General features: G+C 46.0%; 1 protein-coding gene across 1 annotated transcript in view; it reads left to right on the top strand.

Annotated features, from left to right (window-relative positions):
* The window catches only part of LOC118778640 (nck-associated protein 5-like), a 75,159-nt gene that overhangs the window by 22,180 nt on the left and 29,388 nt on the right, over positions 1–23,591 (top strand). Inside the window, 2 exon segments of the mRNA XM_036530227.1 lie at positions 4,302–4,502; positions 20,620–20,697. The gene's annotated coding sequence lies outside the window, so the exon portion shown is untranslated.

Raw genomic sequence — 23,591 nt, forward strand, 5'->3', positions numbered from 1 at the left:
GGCTCCAGTGCGTTCACTGCCTGCCCTGCACTGTTATACCACACGCATCTAGAGGAATCAAAGCCAAAAAAATCCCCTTTGTGTCAGATACCAGAATAACTTCATTTTGTTCATTTATATTTAACTGCTTTGTGGAACAGCTTCATTAATAAGGTCTTGCTTGTCAGTATATGAGTTAAGCTTCAGATCACCGGGCTGTGAAAGCCGGCATTGTGATGGCCCATCGCTTGCCTCCATGTCTAAGCTGGCTGTTTAATTGGCTAACTGTGTGGAAATGTGACTGAAATAAAACACTCCATTACCAGCTGACCATTTCCCACATTATGGTGTGAATGGTCTGCTTGTATGGTACTTTGTATGTCAGGAAGACCTCCGTGACCCAATGAATGAGTAACTGAGGGACAGAGTGAGCAAATGAATGAATGAATGAATAAACGAATGACATAGGTTTGTGCAAGCTCCAAAGGCCGGTCAATCAGGAGTATGCATATACAGCACATATGTACATATATGGTGCTGTTGTATGGACTATAATGAGGAGACCATGGAGCACAGCAGACTTACAGTTGGATTTACTGACTCTCTCATAGGCTCCCGGGCACTTGTTAATTAAAGCGCCAAAACCACGAAGCCTCTGGCAAGGATCTGACGCAGGTCTCTGCCGACGCTGGCGGTATATAGGTCAGAGGAGGGGGGTCTCAGAACACTCACTCTTTCACTCGTTCGCACACCCTCCATGCCCCCTGGTTAGATTGGCGGGTGGGGAGAGGGGTGGTGATGGCAAAGTTGACACATGCTCCGCCAGGGGGCTGGGCCTCTGTGACAGTCCCATCCTCTTTCACCAGCTGTCCCACTTACAAACCCTGAGGGTGGCTGTTAGAGGGGGAAGGGGGTGTGTGCAAACTGGGGAGGGGGCCTGGGGTGGTGGGTGCGGGGGTCAGAGGGCGTAAGTGGCAAGCGTGGGTGACACGCTTTGACAAGGTGAACCCATCATCAGAGCCCAAAGAATTGAAATCGGGGGTAGAGAGCTGTCATTACAGATCCAGGTCAGTGGAATGACAGTGATGAAGGCAGGAGACTGAATGCGGTCTGCCGAAGGTTTGTGTAGGAACAGCCTTTGTTGTGTACGTGTACACACACACACACACACACACGATGATCGGGATTTTACACCCTGAATCTAACGGAAGGGGAAATACAGGGGCATTGATGAAGCAAATCATGTATGTCTACAGAGACACCATTGTTTGTGGCAGTCTACAGACACTCGGTGTGTAAGGCAGTCTGTAGACACACTAATGTGTAAGGCAGTCTACAGAGACACCCATATGTGTAAGTCTGTAAAGATGCAGTCTGGAGCATTTTTCTCTAATGCAGTGACATGGCAGAACATGGGGTTTTTGTTACAGTAATGACCAGAGGCTCCAGGTACTTCTCAGTCAGAGAGCTTCCAGAACCAGTAGCTCCACCTGAGTCACCTGTACAGGAGCCTCACCTTACATTTACATTTACATTTATTTATTTAGCAGACGCTTTTATCCAAAGCGACGTACAAAATTGCATACAGTAAGTATAGCGACAGTACAGGGACAGGATATGTACAGTTCCACAATGAGACAGTAGTTCTCAGCTGAGAGCAAGTTCTGTTTGAGGACACAATACTATCCAATTTGTACAACTACAGGGTATAGGGCAACTAATAACAATAATACACCTTCAAACTTCAAACAGCAACTTCAACTTCAAACAGCGCAATGAGTGCCAGAGTAAAGGCGGTGACAAGAAGACAATACACAAAAGCACATAGCAATTTACAACAGCACTGATCTGGGGGGGGCAGCGATTGTGTGATGATGAGCGCAGGGGCCGGGCAGGTGTGTAGGGCTGGAAGAGGTCTTGGAGGTAGGTAAGGGCTGTCCTGTTGATTGCAGAGTAGGTGAGGGTCAGGGTCTTGAATCTGATCCTGACAGCGACAGGAAGCCAGTGGAGGGATTTTAGCAAGGGAGTAACGTGGGAGAATTTGAGGAGGTTGAAGATTAGTCAGGCAGCTGCGTTCTGGATGAGCTGCAGAGGCTGGGTGGTGCAGGCTGGGAGGTCTGCGAGGAGAGCGTTGCAGTAGTCCAGGCGAGGGAGCACTGTGGCCTGGATAAGGAGCTACGTGGCGTATGTTGTCAGGAACGGACGAATCCTCCTGATGTTGTGGAGGAGGAATCGGCAGCCCTGTGACGTGCGAGCAATGTGCTCCTTGAAGTCCAGGTTGCTGTCGAGGATGAAGCCCAAGCTCTTTGCTGATTGAGAGGATGGTATTGTGGTGCCATCGACGGTGATTGAGAGGTCTTGCAAAGGGGAAGGGCCGGCTCAGCTTCAGATGGTGGGATGACATCCATTTGGAGATGTCAGCCAGGCATGTGGAAATTCTTTCGTTGACCTGGGGGGTAGAGGGAGGGAAAGAGAAAAAGAGTTGCATCATCGTCATCAGCGTAACAGTGATAGGAGAAGCCGTGTGATTTGATAACTGAGCCAAGTGAGTTGATATAAATTGAGAAGAGTAGGGGTTCCAGTACTGAACCCTGTGGTGAGAGGGGTGGGTGCAGAAGTGGAACCTTTCCAGTAGATCTGGGAGGATCTACCAGTCAGGTAGGACTTGAACCAAGAGAGGGCGGTCCCAGAGATGCCCATCTCTGACAGCTTTGATATTAGTGTCTGGTGGTTGACTGTGTCGAAAGCAGCAGAGAGATCGAGGAGGATGAGGACAGATGACAGGTCGGAGGCTCTAGCAGTGTGGAGAGTCTCTGTCACTGCCAGGAGTACGGTTTCCGTTGAGTGGCCAGCTCTGAAACCTGTCTGATGGGGGTCCACGAGGTTGTTCCTGAGAAGAACTAAGTTGACCTTAGTATGACTTATCTGGGTACGGCTCCAGTGTGAGGGCTGAGTGTGGCTGAAACACAAAGGACAGAAATAGGCCTGGAAACAGCGCTGGAAAGAGGGGGGAGGACACAGGATCCGAAACGAAGTAAGGCAGGAAATATATTTCATGTTTTCAGCAGAGAACATGAAGATTATCTCTAACTGCAAGCCCTAACAGTGAGACCTGCACCGATAACCCTGCCAAATGTTTTGCCAGAGCTTTGCTGTAATAATGTTGACCCTCACTTGCTGCTGTTTTTCTTTCAGTTTGTCCCAGATAAAATAAACATGTAACTCTCTTTGGGTGGCATTATCAAGCAGACACACCAGTGCTGGGCAGTGAGCCCCTGATTAAACACTTCATTAAATTAAAATATATAAAAATTTCATACAGTCGTGTATAGGGGTAATATGTGTGCACATATATAAACACATACACAAACGTGATGAGTATTAAGTTTAAGTTTGTGTCATATAACAGATCAGATGTGATGGAAATATGGTTCAACTTTTTGAGTGTGAATAGTTGAATTTGCAAACTTAAGTTTTTGTAATTCCCTACATTTGTTTAGTTTTCAGAACAGCATGTTAAAATGCACCATTTTGGCTTTGGTTCCATGTGGTGAAAACATTACTGAATTCAGGACATGCAAGGTGGAATTAGAATCCAGAAGGCAGCTAAATCATTAGTCTGACTACAGCTCTGACATCCCTCATTTCTACTGATCTGTGGAACGTTTGTTTCCACAAGGCTAAAAGGGATGCATAAACTTGGCCAGCTGCCATGTTTATAAGAGGAGTTTCCCTAAGAAGCTTTTAAGAGTTTATACTCTTTTGAGGGGTCTTAAGGTGGGGGAGGGGTACATGTTGGTTGATATGGGGGGGGGGGGGGGGCTGGTCATGAGGTCATGAGGTCAGGTGGGTCATGGCATAGAATGATGTGTTTCTGCCTTTCTTGCCAGGCTCAAGGCCTCAGTGGCGAACTCACTGAACCCTGCATCCTGTTACTTGTGTGGCAGGGGGTCAGGGGTCATGTTATTGTACATCCCAGTGCCCCTGTAGAATTGTGTGATGAGTGTGAGACAAACATCAGTGTCTCCCAGGCAAAAAGACTCGGTAAGGCTGCCCAGAAGTATGTAACTTTGCGAGTCGTTTTTGCAGCGTTACCTGTTGTGTAATGATCATTATATTTCCAAGCTCCAACCTTGACATCCTCTGATGTTTCATGGTTGGAACAGATAAAAATAAGGCACATTTGCATTTTTCAGACCACCAGAACATTTTGGTACTCAGTTTATGAAGGATGCGCATATAAGCACAGTTTAAAAAAAAATGGTCCCCATACTCTGTCCAGAGGAATTCCTCATTTGTCTCCTTTGTTTGTGTGTTGGCAGGCTTAGGGTCTGCTCCCAGCACGTCCTGACCGACCTACCTGTCCCCACCTCTTTGTGACACGGGAGTGCCCCCAACCGCAGCCAGTGCAGCAGGAGCGCGATGAGCGTGGGACTGCCCGTCTGCACCCCTCGTCCACCCCTACTGGAGTCCGTGTGCGCCCGGCCCCTCAAACCCACGTAGCTGACGCTGAACACTTCAAGGTGGGTCCTCCCCCCCCTTTCTTGGTTAGGGAGCCCCTCGTGTCACTCGAGGGGGTAGCCGAGGCTTGCCCGACAGCCTGGGTGCCCTCTTATCCCAGCGCTTTCCAGCATTGTCTTGGGGAATTACAGGCTCGTACACAACTCTGTTAAACATAAATCAAATGCTTTCTATTCTGAGCACTAGGGCTGGGTATTGCCACAGATGCCCTGATTCGATTTGATTCCGATTCACAAGGTAACAATTCGATTCAATCCGATTCGATTCGATTCCGATTCGATATAGATTTGATAGGAATGAGGTCTGAAATACTATAGCAGCTTTCCATATTAGGAGAGATGTTTAAAAAGCTCTAAAGGGAACACAAATTTACAAATGCAGAGTCACTGGAAACAAATTGTGAAAATCACTAAAGAAAAGGCCAAAGGCTTGTACAGTCATGTGCCGCTTAACGTCCATTCGGACAACGTCCGTTTGCATATAGGTCCAAAGTCCCATAAGGTTATAATAAAGTTTTAAATCCTGATTGTAAAACGGAAAGTAGCGGACATAACCGGACATAGTGAAGGCACCGCATCCCGCACACAACACATGTATCTCATGTCTCATGGAAATGAAGCGATTGCGCTGCCAGGCGTATAATGGTACAGTACATAGTATACCATATAATACATATGTCTTGATAGTTATAATAAATGCCTATGCTAATGCCTTATGTATGTACTGTAGGCTAGCCTACTGTACTTTTTATCGTTGTTTTAATGTGAACTTTGCATACTTACAATAAAAAAGTTTATCGTATAACAGCATATGCTTCGACTCGTAAGCAGCAGCATCCAATCTCGTGCCTATTCCATATAGGCTTGATAAGTGTAGTATGGTGTTCGCACAACGTCCAAATCACATAATTTCCTATTTCACAGAACGTATCGTGGACGTTAAGCGATGCATGGCTGTATACCAAAATCTTTTTATTTGAGGACCACATGGGTATAGTTACTTAAAAACAAAAACAACATGTATAATTGCCTACTTATTAATGACACGAAGCAGCAATGTGTTTACATTAGATAGCACAGGGAAAGCTGGTTTGTAAGGTAGCTACAATGACTGGCAAAACGTAGCTGACTGCCAGTAGCAACTTTGCAATTGTGAACGTTTTCTTGCTAGCCTAATATGAACAACTAGCTAGCTAGCTAGCTAGCAAACGAACATGAACAACTACGTTTCTCTTGAATTGCGCTAAATTATATTGCAATCGTGAGCAAGTGCTGCTGTTCAGTTTAGCTAGCTAGCTAGGTAGCTAGGTAGTGGTTGTGCACTCTATTAAAGATAAATCTCCACGATTTGGACACCCTTCTCCACGCATCATTTTTTAAATTTATATCTCTGTAAGTATTAAGAAACAAATTGTAGATTATGGGGAAACCCGACACTGCCATGATAAGCTTCTCCTCCATGTTTGACTGGCACCAAAATGTTGGGTCATTCGTTTCAGCAACGTGTGTCACGCTGCCTTCGCCGTGTCGCATCGCTTAGTATTTGCATAAAACAGAACTTGAGTCTAGTCTATTTTAGCCCCACCTAGCTGCAAAGCCAAAGGCCACTTGTGTCTTGTCGTTGTAAATCGCCAACTCTCATTGAAAATGAATGGCAGCTGGTCGCTTTGTCTCTCTCCTGGGTCGTCCGTGTGACCGTAGGGTTAGCCATGGTGAACACTGAGAGGTCGCATCACAGTTAAAAAAAATTGATGTAACAGGGTTTCCTCTATGCGTTCGCAGGTCGTTAAACATTAAAAGTTAAATGAGAGCGACATCTAATGAGGGGGGGACTAGTAATTGCCTTTAATACGACAGTTAGGCTATGTCGGAGTCCATCTATTTAATTCTCTGGCTATGTTTAACCATTTTGGAAATGAACCTAGAAAACGGGAAAAAATGCATATTAGCCTAAAAGATCGATCCATAAATTTTACAGATCGATATCAAATCGGACGAATTTTAAAAAACGATTAATCGAAAAAACGATATTTTTGCACACCCCTACTGAGCACTACCGATTTAACCCTTCTGTTCTGTTCAAAAAGACTTTACACCCTGACAGGTCTTGGGGTACCCCAATAGTCTAGATAGTTAAAATATAATTAAAAATATACTTCCATGAAAGTTTGTTACTCAAATATGTTTTGTTCTTATACTGAGTATCTTAAATTCCCTGAGTGAATTGCAAAGAGCCCCCTAAACTCCTTATCTCACATGAAAAATGTCTGCTTAGGCCATACAGAAGTCAAAATGTGTTGAAAAATAGGTAAATTATTTTTTATTTCTTGTTTATCTAAAATGAAATAACTTAATATTTGATGTCAGAAGGGCCAATCCTATTTAAATAAACAATTTGAATTGCATATAGGAAATCTGAACAATCCTTGTAGGCCTACATACATGTGAGGGTGCTATTAGAAACTGTGAGACCCCCCTCTTGAACCGAGCATCACAGTGCCACTGTCTCAGTAAGAACTTACTATTCCAATAGGGACACATTCCCTCCATGCATTCATCCCTCCATACATATATCCAAGATGCAAAATAGAGAGCAAACTAACTATATACAAATATACACTACATACACTCCCCAGGCAACAGGACTGTCAGACACAGACCCCTTCCAACCTTGGCGCAAGGCGCTACGAAAGGCTTGATGGCCCCACATGACACGAGAGTCGTACGGGTAGAAAACATAAGGGGTTGATGGCCCCGCAAGACGCTAAGGCAGGAGGGGTAGGGGTTGATGGCCCCACAAGGCGCTAGGGCAAGAAGGGTATGAAACAGAAAGGCTCCATGGCCCCGCAAGACGCTAGGGCAATAGTGGTAAAAGAGATGCACAAGTCAGTTCACCCTGTCCTACTTCATACAAGATGGGCACAGAGTTATTGTGTGCACTTTGCATATGTAATTATGGCATTATGCACAGGTGACAAGTTTTAGCATCATTTTTGCGAGGACAAACTTGACACCTGCCATGCTTTCCCTTGGTTTTGGGGGGCTGTGGAAGTGGTGTATTTGTCTCTCTCTGAATCTCCCTCACCACAGAGACAGCTGATGGTGCTCTTGGAAGGCACTCACGATGCTCAATTTGAGGCTTTACAAGGGCGTACCCTAGCTGCTCAAGGAAGATCCTCCTCATTTTGGTACTGTTCCAGTCTCCATTTATCTTGCGTCATAAAACAAATGCATTGTATGCACTCACATCAAGAATGTGGAAAAAAAATCACCAACGGCCAACGGGCAGTCATGCGTTGGCAGCTATATGTGGTGGTCACCATGTCCAAATTGTCAACCCCACCCTTCGTTTTGTTGTAATTGAAAATCGTTTGAGGCTTTCTGTCATCTCTCTCACTCACAACTGCATCATTATGCATTGTACTCATAAGGAGTACATCCTTATTTTCCTTGGGGCAGCAAGAAACAATTGCAGTGCTGTCAGTGTTGGGTGTGCATGTGCGCATGTACCAGCAGACGTATGGTGTGGGAGTGAAAATGAGATAAAGGGAAGGAGGGTATACTACTAATAGAAGATAATATTAATTCATTCACTGTGTCATAAGTGTCAGTAAAAACAATAGTGGAAGGAAAAAGTCAGCAAAACTGATAAATCTTGATGTTTTTTGCTTGGAGTCAAATTGACCCCAAACAACATGACCCCGAAAGCCAAAGTGTATACAGGACAGGCAAAACAGACCATTACATGAAAATTAATGTTAATCAGTTGTTCCCACTAATTTAGGAAAAGTCACGAAATATCAAGTGCGAAAAAAACATTTTAAGCATGTTTTTACAGACTTTCAAGATTGAATGGGGTCAAAATGACCCCAAACAGTACAGAAGGGTTAAATATGGCATCTGGGGCTGTGAGATGAAAGAATCACCTCTGCTACGATGCAGTGCAAGTGGATTTGCATTAGAGTAGAACTCATCTTGGTACGTGGCAGCCTCCTGCTGTGTCATGGGTTTTGATGTTGAGATACTCCTCGTTTGAATGATTGGTTTGCCAGAGACCAGAATGTGTACCTCTCGTGTTGGAGGCAGACAGTGAGAAAGCCACTGTTGGTACGAATAGCAAGAATTGCACAGACGAAAGCAAAATTACATCTATGCTTCCTGTCATCCACTGTGAGAGAAGCTGCCCCTTGGATTTTTGGGATCTAAATTCAAAGTGTTGGAGGCATTCCCTTCCTGCTCTCTCTGGCTGCGCTTGGCCTGAAAATGCCAGTCATGGGCATTCGCTGCCGTTTGAACACAGCATTTCTGGCTATGGATCAGAAGACTAATGATGTAAATTAAGAACAGCTCGTTTTCCTCATCCGTTAACCAAAAACGTCTAGTGGTCTTTCAGCAATATTCACTTCCTGTCTCCTCGAGAGGAAACAAATGAGCTTTTAACATCCATTCTTTCATTTCTCTGTGGGGTAGCTTATTGTTAAATGATGATTAGTGCCTTTCCTTGCATGTATTTGACAGATGAAATGAGTCCCTTATTATTTAAAAGAATTCACTTTTAATTGTAGTTTCAGTTCTCTGTTATTATTGTAGGCATCCAAACATTTCAGATTAGTTCATCCAAAAGCCCTTTAATTTTTCTGAAGTTATTTTTGAAGCATTGATAGATGTCCTGTCTGTTCTTATCAATTTATATTCTTTTGTGGTTGGTGGGGTCTCTGGGTTGGGAGGACTTTGACTGGTCTTGTTAGGGCACAGCTGTGTGTGATCTGTATGGTGTTGGAAAATTAACATCACACCCCTTTTGATAATGACTCCCAAATGGGAGCATATGTGTGAGAGGAAAAACTCATAAGCTCGAGAATGGCGCTCACAGTGATCACAGTGCACATTTTACCTGGTACCAAATGACTCAGTAAAAGTCACTTATTTTAATGGTCAGTTGCTATTAAACTTTTATGTTCAGTCACATATATAGAAACTCTCCTTGTTTGCTCACCCGCTGAAAAAGAACCATCCATGCAAATGAACAGGCAGTGACAAAATCGGGTACTTGCGAGTTTTTATCTCCTGGTGCCAGGATCCTTGACATATTAATCACAGTCTTAGAAAAACAATAAAATAGGACTGAAAGCTGTTTCTGTGTGTGCAGCTACTCAGTTAGAGTAGGACAGAATGTACAATTCTCCCTTTTGCAGGGTAAAAACACGATCAGAAAATGATATTAAGATGATGGTTTTAGACTGACATTGGTTCAACTCCCTGTCTGGGATTGCTTTGAGCTAAATAGGGTTTAAATGTTCAATTACAGCTAATAGAAAAGGAACGATAAAGCAAAGATTCAGATCATTGCAGTCCTGCCATGTATAAGTAAGATTAGACAGGATTATTTTGTCCATCGGATAAAATGTACATTTTTGTGCAGCGTATTTTCCATGTTTATTGATGCTAATCTGTGGAACAACTTGACATAACTAGGCCCCCTAGATGATAACAAATGGTGCCACAGAAAGCCATACATTTGTGCCGAATTGGGGAAAAAAAAACCATTTCATACTAAATCTCAGATTGTACTGAACTACATACAGTGTGACAGTTGGTGATTCTGGAGGGATTCAACCTGGTAATGTGTGTGTCAAATGTCTCTGTCATGATGTCATTAGTGTAATGAGAGAAAAGCCCTGGTGACTGTTGTCTTTCAGTTTAGTACTGTCCTTTCAATGCTGCCACCTCTGATCACACCCCAACAGTTACTGTCACAAGTCTAATAGCTAGATTATACCCTTCAGTGCCTGTCGAGCCTAGAGATTTACAGGTCATTGAGCTGTCTCTGTCTTAGTAGGGGTGTTTGCACCACAATGGTGGTGTTGACTGATTTATACCCTCCACACTGAGACGCAGGGAGAGGGGGGAACAGAACAACTACTTTATCAGGAATGGATAAGGCTGTCATCCAAAAAAAAAAAAGCTCTGTGCGTAATTGCGGCAAAGATCAAGCTAGCAAGAGTCAGCGAGTTTGAGTGAGACATCTGTTAATGAATTATTTCCATTTGAGATTCTCCTTGATGAATTATTCAGGTCTTCATCAAAAGTAGGCAGTTTTTTCCCACTTCTTCTTCCTCCTCCTCTTCCTACTCTGCCGTGTTTTTGTTTTCTTTGTTGTTTCTGTGAGTTGGTAACTCTGGCTAATGTATGGAACGTGCGACATCTGTGAAAAACAGTGCCGCCCCGGTGCACGATGGCTCTGTGTTCTCGACGTCACTCGGAACGCGCAGACAGCCGAGGGTAATCAAAGGGCTGCAAGGCACTGCTCATCACTCTGATGCAACCACTCGTGGGTCACCCAGCACAATTCTTTTCATTATTTAAAACGTCACACTCCTGCTATCCTGGTGGATAAACTTTCCCTTCAGGCCAACAGCTTCAGCCTCAGGAGGAGAGATTCCTTGGGAGGCAGTTTGGAGCCTGGCATCCTCGGAGGAGCTATTTTGGTGCCAGGTGTACAAACACTCCTGTTTTTCTACAGACACACGTGCCATCCAACAACTGCGGGGCCCTCGGGAGCTGGAGCCTTCCGGTGGGCAATAGCTGGGCTTGTAAGGAATTGGGAGCAATGTCTTCACTGTGTATAAGGTTGCATTGCGATGCCAGGGTGGGTCTCGCTGAACTGAAACATGAATGGAGCTGTAGCATCTTAAGTCTCCATGCCTCCCCCTGCTGTTCATGTGGACGCACGCGAAGCAGACTCTGGCAGTGGAATTCACGTAGCGCTAGCTGTCAGTAGCTCCTGTCACTGCTTTAAAAAGCGATTCCTTTAACGTTGTAGCAAACAGGGACGATTGTGATGTCTGTTGTCATAGTTTTTCCCTGTAAGCCCCCATAGGCAAAACCACAGCAACAGGTGCCCAGACATGGTTATTACTCTTACTGTATTGGTATTTTAATGTAATAGTAGTGCCCCATCGTGTGTGTCTGCAATGGTGTAATGGGGCTTTTAACAGTAATGTTCCAGCACCGTAATGGACTTTCCGGCCACACCTATCCACTCTGCTCTGAGCCACCATGCTGGATGAATCTTACAGCCCTACCATTCATCCTGCAAAGATATATCCTGCAAAAAATATAAATATAAAAAACTTAAGGAAGATATAAAACGCAATAGAAAAGTGTGCAAGACATAGAAAAAATGTGCAGAACGGAGTTAGACTCCTGTATGAGCTGCATTTAGTGTTCTGATGGCCTGGGGGAAGAAGTTCCTATGGAACCTCTCAGTTGCCCCTTTTCCACCAAGGCAGTTCAAGGGCTGGTTCAGAGCCGGTGCCTAATCTCGAACCAGTTCTTCGTGTTTCGACAGCCAAAGAACCGGCTCTCAGCCAGGAAAACTGGTTCGAGAGTGGCACCAACACTTTGCTGGTCTAAAACAAAGAACCGCTACGTCAGGGGCTGGGGGCGGGATTATCGTGACCAATAAGACCAACTAAAACTTTGTGACCGGCATTTTTAAAAAAAAGTCAGAACTAGTGTAGTGTCTAGTCTGCCTAAAAAGAAGAAGAAGAAAAACTAGTTTTATTTTTCAAATGTTTCGCCTCGATGCCAGCCAGCTATGTATTTCTTAGCTGTTTAGCGAGCTACTAATTTCTCACATCAGTGTTACAAACGTAACATTGATGTCTAGCTAGCTGTTGGTCAGCTAACATTAGCCAAGCAAGCATAGCTACTAATTTCTCACATCAATGTTACGTTTGACGTTCGTCGTGACCAACAGCTAGCTAGCCAGCTACTGTAACCTTGGTCACAGTAGCTAATGTTAGCATGCTACTTTCTAACATTGCCATTGACTCACCTACCAATGTCACTTAACATTTGGCTTCACAAAAGGCTAACATTGTATAAAGTGTGGTGGACAATTTTGTTTTTAAAGCACTGTTTTCTTCTTTTTGTTGTTGTTTGTTCCCGCTGCAAGCTAGCGAAACACTATGCTCCTGAAACACGGCAGGTCTGAAATTTGTGTGCTATTCCGAAAACTACAGCATGAGATTGTTTAATTAACACGGATGGCAATTTGACTAATTAAGTGGCAAGTAATCCCAAAGCCTTCTCTTAAATGTGTCTTATTATAGCTTTCTTGTGTTGCAAAATTCAAATTACATTAATATTACAATAGATCTTAATTTAGTTAAATGGATTTAAATTACTAAGAATAAACTTGCAATGAACAATAACGTTTAGAAGACAGACCTCACAAAAGCTGTGATGTGTCATGTGCATTTAACGAAATTTAAATCTGTAAATGCCATCCCTGTTAATTAAGCAATCTCACATTGTGGCTTTCTCGCAAGCACACAAACTACAGAGAATCTGCGGTGTTCCGTGAGCATAATCATTTACTCTATTCTTAAGATTGGTGTCGATTATTCTGTGAATTATTTGTTTTATTGTTAATCGTGGAGGATAAAGGGGAACAGTTTGAAAGTAATGATCTATTTAGGTAGTGTTTGAGCTTCCCCTGTTTCCAGCTCACCGTCCACCACTGCTAGCTTGGCGCTAGTGGGAAAGCAGAAACGTATACAGTGACATAATGACGTGGCTCTATGGTGGCTCTGTAGCCCGTGGAAAAGCAAACCAGTTCTTAGAAGGTTTGCAAGATGAAGCAACTCCGAACTGGCACTAGCACCAGCCCAGAACTAGCACCTAGTTCGTGTTGGTGGAAAAGAGGCCAGTGTTGGCCTTGAGGTTGCGGAGGCGTCTGCCGGACCGCAGCCATTGAAATAGTCCATGGTTTGGGTGATGGGGGTCCTTCATTATCTTACTGGCTCTGATGCTGCACCGCCTGGTATACAAGTCCTGGAGGGGAGTTAGAATGGTCCCTGTGGTGCGCTCAGCTAGTCGCACCACCCTCTGCAGGGCCATACGGTCCTGTGAAGAGCAGCTCCCATACCAGGCAGTGACGCATCCTGCCAGAATGCTCTCGATGGCACCAGAGTAGAAGGTTTTTAAAATCTGTTTTGGCAGTCTGAATTTCTTTAGCAGTCTGATGTGATAGAGGCACTGCCGTGCCTTTTTCACCAGGGTGGAAGTGTGAGTGGTCCATGTCAGGTCCTCGGTGCTCACCCTCTCTACTGGGGCACCGTTGACCATTATTACCATTATTAATAACATTAGCTGTAGCATAATGTGTTAGTGTTTAGATGGTAGATCTTATCTTATGGATCTTATTACAGACAAAACACATGTTGGCATCTTAACTCTTGATAATGTGCGGGGCTCATTACAGACCAAACACGTTTTCACACCTTTACTCTTGTTAATGTGTGTCATTCAAGACCAAATGCAAATTAGCATCTTTTGATAATATGTGGGACTCATGATACACCAAACACATATTAGCATCTTTACTCTTGATAATGTGTGGAACCAAATGAAGTTGGCATGTGTTTAATAGTGCAGCAGTGGAACAACAATACGACATTACAGAAACAGGCAGATTGAAAGGAAGCCCCCCTCCCGCAGCCAGTAGCGTTGCTTTTGTTGCTCTACTGGGGTCGGATGGGCTGTATCAATGGCATCGTGGTTACACAGGGGCACCAGGCCATCTCTTTTGGCAGCCTTGCAGGAATCGGAAACAAAGTGCTGCTGGATGGACAGGTCAAGACTGCCTTGCCATTTCAGCAGAAGTGCAAATCGACAGTTGCCCTTGTGCATTCCCACAGCTGCTCTCCTGCAGCATGTTGCTGGCCCCCGATAAGTCACTTCCTCTTCACTCCACTGAGTGCGCGGTCACTGCTCAGAGTGGAGGTAATCAGGACTCTGCAGTCTGCACTGTCATTCCTGGGTCTCCAGGACACAGGAGCTGAGTCAGAGGCAGAACAGTAAAGCACTTTATCAATGTGAAAGCTCAGCTTGCCCCATGCAAATGTTTGTACATTTCATATTCAAAGTGTCACTGCAAAAGGCAGGAATGCAAATGGCGCATTTGCGGAATTGAACGGGACGCAAATCACAGAGAAAGGGTGCACTGATAAGAGAGGGGAAGAGGATACATCCATGCACACCACTGATCCAGGACCTGTCGGACTCCGTTAGATCATGGCATGCGATCGGAAGGCAGGAAGTGTGCAGAGGCGTGTAGGAATGCAGAGCATTTGTGTTCATCTGGGTGCATCTGACTGACAGGCCAGGAGCTCAGTGCTGGGAGGCGGGATGACCATGTTGCCATTGCCCCAAAGTGGTTTACTACAGCGCGTGTGTCAAGACCCCAGAAAAACAGGCAGCTTTTCCAGCTTCCATTTAAACTAGAACATTTAAGAGGTTCTGTGTCATTTTTTTGTTGTTTTTATCCTAATCTCTCCTTGAGAGTAATTCAAAAACTGCTAATCATCATTTTGTGCTTGAGCTGAATGTTATTCTGAAATGACAACAGATCGAGTGCTGGTAGCTATTCAGAGAAGGACCCTGGGTGTCCTTGAATGAATTATTGTCCAGTGAGAAGGAACCAAACATCTATCATGCCTTCCAGACTAGCTGGTCAGGAATTTTGCAGGGTGGGGAAAAAAAGAAACAATCACATTCCATTGATTGTAGTCAGTGGTGCCTTCTACCCACCCACCCCCCGCTCTCGCCTCAAACCTCTTCCCCTTCTGACTGATCACATTGCATGGTGTGAGTTCTGTCTCATCCCTCGCCAATTTCCACCCAAGTAAGGCAAGCCCGAGGGATCCATCAATAGCCCCTCCTGGCAGCCCACAGACCATCCCTGAAATTGCAGGAGCTGCTTTCAAAGTTCTGGCATGGAAAAATGAGGCAATAGTTGCAGCCATCGGGAGAGATTTTTCACAGGTGAGCTTTGGTCTGTTGGACGTCTCAGGCACTGATGTGATCTCAATAAGAAGTCCCCAGCGCCACACCACAACCCAGCTCTTGCCATTGAGCTGGTAAGAGCTTCTCCCTTTGTGTTTGTCCAGTGGGGAAGCCTCCAATTTTATGCCACTGAGCCACTTCTCCCTGCTTTAGTGTGAAGAAGAATTGCTGCCCAGCATGGAGTGAACAGTGCTTTAGAGGCCCACTCTGTCAGGGGACTCCCATCTGTCCCATCTAACCATGGGCAACAGTATGGTGTAGTTCAGTTCCCTATTGGGGCACTGCTGTTGTACACTTGGGCAAGGTACTTCGCTAACAATTGCGTCAGTAAATATCCAGCTGTATAAATGGATGAAATTGTAATGGAAGTCGCTCTGGATAAGAGCATCTATTAAATGACAGTAATGTAATGTATCAGGGGCCAGAGCAGCACTGTTTCCCCCCCACTGCACAAGTGAAAGCAGAGATTTCAAATGTTTGCAGTATGTGGCAAATGCTCGACATCTGTCCTTGGCAGCAAAGGTTTTTGGGGAGTCCCCCTCTTGCTTTTGGGGCAGCGACTGCGTTCCTGACGCCATGGGTGAGGGGGTGACCCAGGCGTAACCTGAGGGCCGAGGGACTGCATTCCGCAGCTGTGCTTGAATGCGGTGTGGGTGGTGGTAGGGGGGTTGTGGCTGCCCCCAGGTCCCTCTGTTCGCTCTAGCTGGGTAAACATGAAAGATGGGTTGTTGCCACCCATCTTGACAGACACCGGCAGGTGCCACGAATCAGTCTGGTCCTACCCCCATTTTTGTAGACCTCTGTTCTACCCCATCGCCCCCTCCCCCCATAGGCTCAACTCCAGCTTCCAGGGTCTGTTCCTATCTGGGACAAGGCTTGAGAGGACGTTTGTGCAGATGTGGGGTAAAACAAGGGCTGTGTCTGCTATCGGCGACCAAGAGTCCAAAGTGATTCGATTCACCTTCCATCAGCAGAGGGTGTCCTTTCACATTTTTTTTTTACCACTTCAAATCTTTTTTTTTACCACTGAAATCTTCTCTGTGGAAGAAGGGAAGACGAACCCTAAAGCACACAGTTATTGATTCTCTATTATGGCTGCCCCAGTTGCCGAGGCACCATTGTCCTTGAGCGTATCACAGCATGGTCTGCCATTGAGCAGGTTGCTGACACACTGTGGAAATCCTCTTAGCGGCCCATTGCATTCCATGTAGTCCCCCCCCTCTTTTTTTCCGTCTCCAGGACGACATTCCCTATACATAACCCTCCTTTTATGGCATCTCTGGCAACTTGATGGTTAATGCCAAGAAGCAGAAGAGGACGGAAGGGGAGGGGCGGCCACAGCTGTTGCAGTGGGCGGGGACTGTCGGTGCAGGATGCCCACCCCCTGTCTCTGTGAGCGCTGGAACAATGGGACCTGCGGCAGGCGCCACAGACGCCTCTCAGGGGGTGGGCCTGGGGTCTTTGCCAGAGTTCAGGATGGCTGCCACTGCCCAGAGACTCTGACATCCCGCCATTGGCACGCAAGTGCATGTTTGCTTTTATTCTCATTGCCAAGTGGATCTTTGGAGGGTGTTTCTGGCACAAGGCTCTGAGAGGCAGTAGAGGGGTGGTTTCCAAACATAGATTGAGTGCTGGTTTGAGTCTAAGAAAGACTGTGGTCTTCTGATTGTGCTGGGTGGGGGGCGGTGACTGGCATCCCCTCGTGCTGCACTGGAGCTCTCCTGTGTGTCGGATTCCGGCACTTGGTCGGTGGGGTCATGTTGGGGCTGCAATGGCGGGAAGGCAGGCGTCAGCAGCATCATCACCTACTTCAGGGTCCTCCCTGTCTGATGCCAGTAGGTGGCTGCTGCCCACTGAAAGGGAACTCAATCATTTCACTTTATTTCAGTTTCTTCAGACTCCTCGCATCAGGCTTACGACTGCGGCACACCAACCCGAGGGTTACTGCATACAGAAGTAAGTGGACCACGGCTGCAACTGCACTCAGCAGTGTTGCCAGATGCTGGACAAACCCTTCATTGCTGAACACCATGTGTCTGTGGCAGCTCTCTCCTTTAGGTGCAATCGTGCTGTAAAAATAGAACAGTCACTGCTGATTATCGGGTTTGCAGTTTGCGCTTTGACCCTGCGGTGAGAGTAGTGGTTTAAGACAGCTGGAAAAACTGATTTCCCTTGGAGTTTGTTACCAGTGCACAAGCACATGCTCTGAGTTTAAGTCTGCAGTGGAGTTGGTAATTGCTCAATTAAAAAAAATCTAGATATGATCTAGAAATTAATCATGCATGCAGGTTCATGCAATCATGTCAACAGGGGTTACCAAAAATATTTTTGCAGATTATTTTTGGAAGCATTAATTTTCCCTGTCATAAGGAACGGATGGTTTTCAGCAGGGAATCGAAGAGGTTTTTCTGTCACGTTGACCAATATAGTTTAACGTGACCAAACATGTTATGGATATTAGAATTTTTAGTATGGTGAAACAGGCCACCTATTGCTGTTCATATTGCATTTACCTACACCTTAGATCTGGTTCAGTGTCTTTTCTGACTTAAATGAATCAGAGTTTCTCTAATTGAGGAAATCAATCCATTTGAGCCAATTATGTACTAATTATCTTTGTTTCATCTTGTGGAGCAGTGTGGCCCAGTTCTCTGAAATTCAAAGGAGGCTTTTTAAAAATCTCTTTTTTAAAAATCCCTCTGCCTTGTGCCACAGTGAATTTATTTTTGTCTGTAACACACTGGCTGTGCTCACTCCCCTGCCTTCATTAATAAATCATATGTGTATATGTAGCATTTATGATGAACTAATTATGGGAGACATGCATGTAAGTGTTGCCTGGTGTTATAAGTGCAGGTTTGGCATCCACAGGCTGATTTTGGGAAAATGCAGGTTCACAGGGTGACGTGGGGGAAAGAAGAGTAAGACCTAGAATTACCCCAGAGGCAGAATGCTGTCTCCTCGTTACCTTTAATCCACCCCTCCAGTCATGCAGGGAATGGTCTCTCCCAGGTGTAGCACTGGTATGACTAAAGATGTTTCTTAAAGTGTCTGGTCTTTGGTGGGGGCTGCGTGTGGAGAGGCTGATGAGAAGCCGAGCAGGTCTGACTTCCTGCACCTCGGGGCCAATCCCAGCGAGTCTGTGATTCACAGGCCAGTGGAGCCTGACTCAGCCAGCCTGTGTGTTTAACAGCTGTGGGAACGCTCACCAGCACACCAGTGCCGACATCCCACGAGATCCTTTTATATCATCATCATCATCTTCAACGTAACAATTATGTTACTGGCATATTTTCACCAAAACCCATTATTTTGGTGTCATCATCATAACAAAACTCACAGTAATCCACTCAGTTTCTTGCTGTAAGTGATATTACATATACATACATACATGTATGTATACATACATGTATGTATACATGTAATATGTATACATACATATTACATCACCTTGTACAGCAGACACTCTCTTCAAGAGTGACATAAATGGGTTACAATTTTTATATGTTGCCCATTTATACAGGTGGATATTCACTGAGGTTGCTGTGGGATAAGTTCCTTGCCCAAGGGTACAACAGCAGTGCCCCAGTAGGGAAATGAACCAGAAACCTTTGGTTACTGGTCTTTACTGCTGTGTTCCTTACCACTACGCCACACTGCTACCACTGCTGATATTGAGACAATTTTATAATTATTGCTGCAACATTGTGAAACTTTACCCCTGGGCCAGGGAGCAGCAAACAAATGAAACCAGAGTAATCTCCCACCATCCAGCACACCTGTTTTTGGGGTGAAATAGGTCTCTGCTCAGCAACAGCCCCTGGGGGCAAGGGGCAGATGCAGGATGCTTATAATCTAATTTGGGTTTGATGAGATCCAAGTGGATTAAGCGTGTCCCCCAAAGGGCTGCACAGGCAGGGAGGGGTTAATGCTGCTCTGTTGTGAGTGATCAGAGTACGTGCTGAAGACGTTCACAGACATGGCGTCCGCTGGGACCTTCAACACAGCTGCAGGGGGTGGGGACACAAGCACAGGGGGGCACCTCCTATGTCGACCCCGAATCTTCCAACTTCCATTTCCTACATTCAGCCTTTAACTCCTCCTCCTTCTGCACAGGAATCTGTACCAGTCAGAAAGTTGTCTTAAATATTATTGTACCCTTACCATTTCAGCGGAAGAGGGTGCGTCACAAATGCATCTCAACCTTCCTGATCCACCCCCCCTCCCTTTAAGTGGCCAGAAGGATGCCCATATTTGGCAAATACCTCGTAGCCACAAATTCCTGTTGAATTAATGTATGCATTCCATAGGGACGACGCCCAGACATTCACATCCACAGCCTTACCCCAACCCTGCCGTTCGGTGTTCGGAAGCTCCAGTAAATGCCTCATAGGTGTGTTACTCTTGGCCACAGTGCCATTTCTGGTGAATCTAAATGAGTCTTGCTTTATATTACGCTGCTGTTCTGCAATCCTCTGGCGCGACTGATGGGTAACACTGAGCCATCTTTCTGATGGTCCTTCTTGTGGTGTGACGCAGAATAGCAGGGAGTGAAAGGTCTTTAGTATTTGTGAGACAGTGTCACAACATGCCATGCTTGCCAGTAGGATATTGGTCTTGAGCATCTTGCGCTGAATTGGTGGTTTCAATATGTTTGGATAGTCATCATCTGAAATATCTTGTTTCCAACCGTCCATGTCTCATAGGAAGGAAGTGTCTGACAGAAAGCTCATGACAAATTGATACATCTCTTCATGGGAATAGCTGTCTCTGCCTGCTACCTCTGAGGCTATGGACAGAGGTCATGGTTCATTCCTCTGTGCTGAATCAGAGAGTCAGTCAGTCACAGCCCAGACTGAGTCAGTCAGCCACAGCCCAAAGTCAGAGATTCAGTCACAACCAAGAGTGAGAGAGTCAGTGAAAGAGAGCCAGTCACAGCCCAGACTCGGAGAGTCAAAAACAGTCAGTCACAGCCTAGAGTGAGAGTGTCATGTAGAGAGAGTCAGTAAAAGCCCAGAATCAGAGTCAATCAGTCAAAGAGATTCTGTGGTAAACAGAGTGAGAGTCAGAGCCCTGTTGGAAGAATGGTGCTCTGTGCCAGCATTAACTTGTGTTACAGGCTATTGCCCCTCCCTTAAGGGGCGGGGGACTGTGGGAGGAACTGTGTAAGTCATTCAATGAGGGAGTACCCCCAGAGCAGATATGTTGTGTGATCAGAGGGCTGGTCGTAGGGCTGTGCGTGTAATGGCACGGTTTATGCTCACAGGTTGCTGCCTCTCGGATTGAGACCACGGTGACCGCGGCCGCTCTGACTGTTCTGAGTTGAGGGGAGCCAGCCTTATAGGTGAGCTGCTGTCTGTCTGTGTGATCCTGTCCTGCGGTCTCAACACACACGCATGCATACATACAATAACAGTAAAAAGTTTGGAAGCACCTTTCAAAGACATTTTGATCTGAAGACTTATGCTTAAATGCTTGAAATTTATAGTAATACTCACGCTCTCTCTCACACAATAAAATGCTCTCTCACAGCTAAATTCCTCTGTGATAATTCTATTCTGCCTGCAGATACTACCAGCTTGTCTGTGTGTTCATGTGGCCGATGGTTTTGTTGGTCTAGCAAGGGTTCTGTTATGGTACAGTTTTTAGCGTATCATGTTAGAGGGTCCTCAAGCTTTCACCTGCATGCAGTGGGGTGCCCTCTCCAGGGCTCTTTAGGAATTACACCGAGAGGAACCTCACCACAGTGGCACTCCCCACCATGGCGTGCAGATGATCTCAATATGTGTGGCTGAGATCTACTCACTACCCGACACCCCTGCTGGAGTCCCCGGAGAGGGGGAGGGGTATCGATTCGAGCGGTGCTGTCACACGGCCTCTTGAGCGTCTCCCACAGACAGTCTCTCTCTCTGTCTTATAACTGGCACAGCCTGCTGTGTTCTCTCTGCTGGCCGTGTCCTCACACCCCACTCCCCTGCGCTGAAAGGGGCTGTTGAGTGTGATCACTCTACGTCACGTGGATGTGTTATTAGAGTTACCCGAGGAGAAGTGTAAAACTGAGTGCAGCAAAATTTCCAGGGAACTGAATGCACTGATCTTGCTCCACTAGCACATTCTGGTGCTCCTCTCCAATTTGGACACTTTGCAAACAGAGGCCAGTTTAAGCAGGGGGACATCTCTGGGTAAGACAGGTGAGTTGTGGCAGGCAGAATGCCCACACACCACTCACTCCTCGCCAGCAGAGGGCAGTGTGTCCCAATGCTCTCTGTCTCTGTAAGCCTTTGTTTGCCTGAGAAGCAGGTCATGATACTTCATGCTTTAATTTGTTCAGCACTTGTCATCTGACTAATAGCTGGGGTGTTTTATGCTCTGGGGGAATGTTCGTCTTCCCAACTGAAACACAAGTTTGGGGGAAAGGAGGATGAATATGGTTAGAGGTACCTACCGATGGTCCAGTTTATTTTACATTGTCACCATGATGCAAATGATGTTATATATTGAGCTTGATTTTAGGGGGCAAGGTGCACTTACAGAAATCATATTTATATGGTTGATTTATTTTCCATCTTATCCATAACTGAATTATGTTTTCCGTTTTGTTTAGACAATCACTTAAGGACTCCCCTCATCAATTACTTTGACCCATGGTGTGGCCTCATGTCCCCTGATTCAGTGACATGCCAGTTCAGAGCTAAGAATGGCACACTATCAGATGGGGAACAGGAGACTGTTCATCTACTGCAGCCTGAGAATCCATCAGGGCAGGCTTGAGATCTATCCGACAAGCTCCGGCAGAGTCCTGTGACTCAGTCCCGGAGGCTGTGTGTGTGTGTGTGTGATTGCTTGTGTGTCTGAAAGCCAAGCCAGCCATGCTGTCTCTGCAGGAGGACACCCTTGCGCTGCATTTTCACTGGGAGTTATGATCCTTGCTTACACAGTTCAGGCAACCTGCAGTGTCACAAAAGCAAGGAGAAATTTAAGGGGAAAGCTGGTGATGTCACAGAGCAAATGGAGAGACCCTAAGGGGGCGGTTTTGATGTCAGGAGGCCCATGCAATACTGTATCGTCTACAACAGGACTTTATGGGCTCTTATATTCTTTATTGCATTGTATCCAGGGCTTTGCTTCAACCTTTTGGCTCAGCAGTGTGGGACATGAAAAGCAAGTAGTTTTAACTGACTTTCTGCTTCTGCATAAGGGATATCAGTAAGAGTCAGTGTGAAATACAGTCTTACATGGCATCATGGCATTTTTTATCACATGTTCAGCAGTTTAAGTGAGAAGCCTGTTCTTTTGTACTCATGCTCATGTAACGGGTGATCTCTTGCGTTGTGTTTTAATATGATGTTACGTGGGTCGGCGAGCGAGCGAGTTTCGAACCGAGGTTCTTACTGCTCGCTGCCAACCCCTTAAAGCCAGCGACGTTGCCAGTTGAGCTAAAGGCAAATTGCCGTTAGCCTGTCGGCAACAACGCTACTTAGCCAGGTCTCAGAGGGAGTGACGTAGCCGCTGCAACCACTCGGCTACCCGCTACCTAAGGCTTTACGCAGGACTCACACGAGCTAATCACTTCAGCTCCGCTACACTCACCCCACTTTGACCTCCTCTGACTCCTCAGCGACCACTGGCGGCCAAGCTGTGCTTTAGCCAGTGATCCGGGTCACGGCACCAATGTAACGGGTGGTCTCTTGCGTTGTGTTTTTTTTAATATGATGTTACGTGGGTCGGCGAGCGAGCGAGTTTCGAACCGAGGTTCTTACTGCTCGCTGCCAACCCCTTAAAGCCAGCGACGTTGCCAGTTGAGCTAAAGGCAAATTGCCGTTAGCCTGTCGGCAACAACGCTACTTAGCCAGGTCTCAGAGGGAGTGACGTAGCCGCTGCAACCACTCGGCTACCTGCTACCCGCTACCTAAGGCTTTACGCAGGACTCACACGAGCTAATCACTTCAGCTCCGCTACACTCACAGGATGAGTGCTGAAGCTGTATATATATATATCAGAGCTGAAGCCCCACGCAGGTAGGCTCTTGCCAGCAGCTGTTACTGAGTGTGCTTTGAATGAAGAGCCGTTGATGCTTCCAGCTCCGCAGGCCACTGTGACAAATTCGCCTCACCGCCTGGCTGTAAGCGGCTTCCTGTTTCCACCAGGGTTATCTGAGGAAACGGAGGCTCACTGCTTAGCCACGTTCTGTGGACGGAAGCCCTTCAGCTCTACCAACTGGGTCAGCTCTGCCTATGA

This window comes from Megalops cyprinoides, chromosome 6, assembly GCF_013368585.1.
Source record: "Megalops cyprinoides isolate fMegCyp1 chromosome 6, fMegCyp1.pri, whole genome shotgun sequence".
NCBI classification, from domain to species: Eukaryota; Metazoa; Chordata; class Actinopteri; order Elopiformes; family Megalopidae; genus Megalops; species Megalops cyprinoides.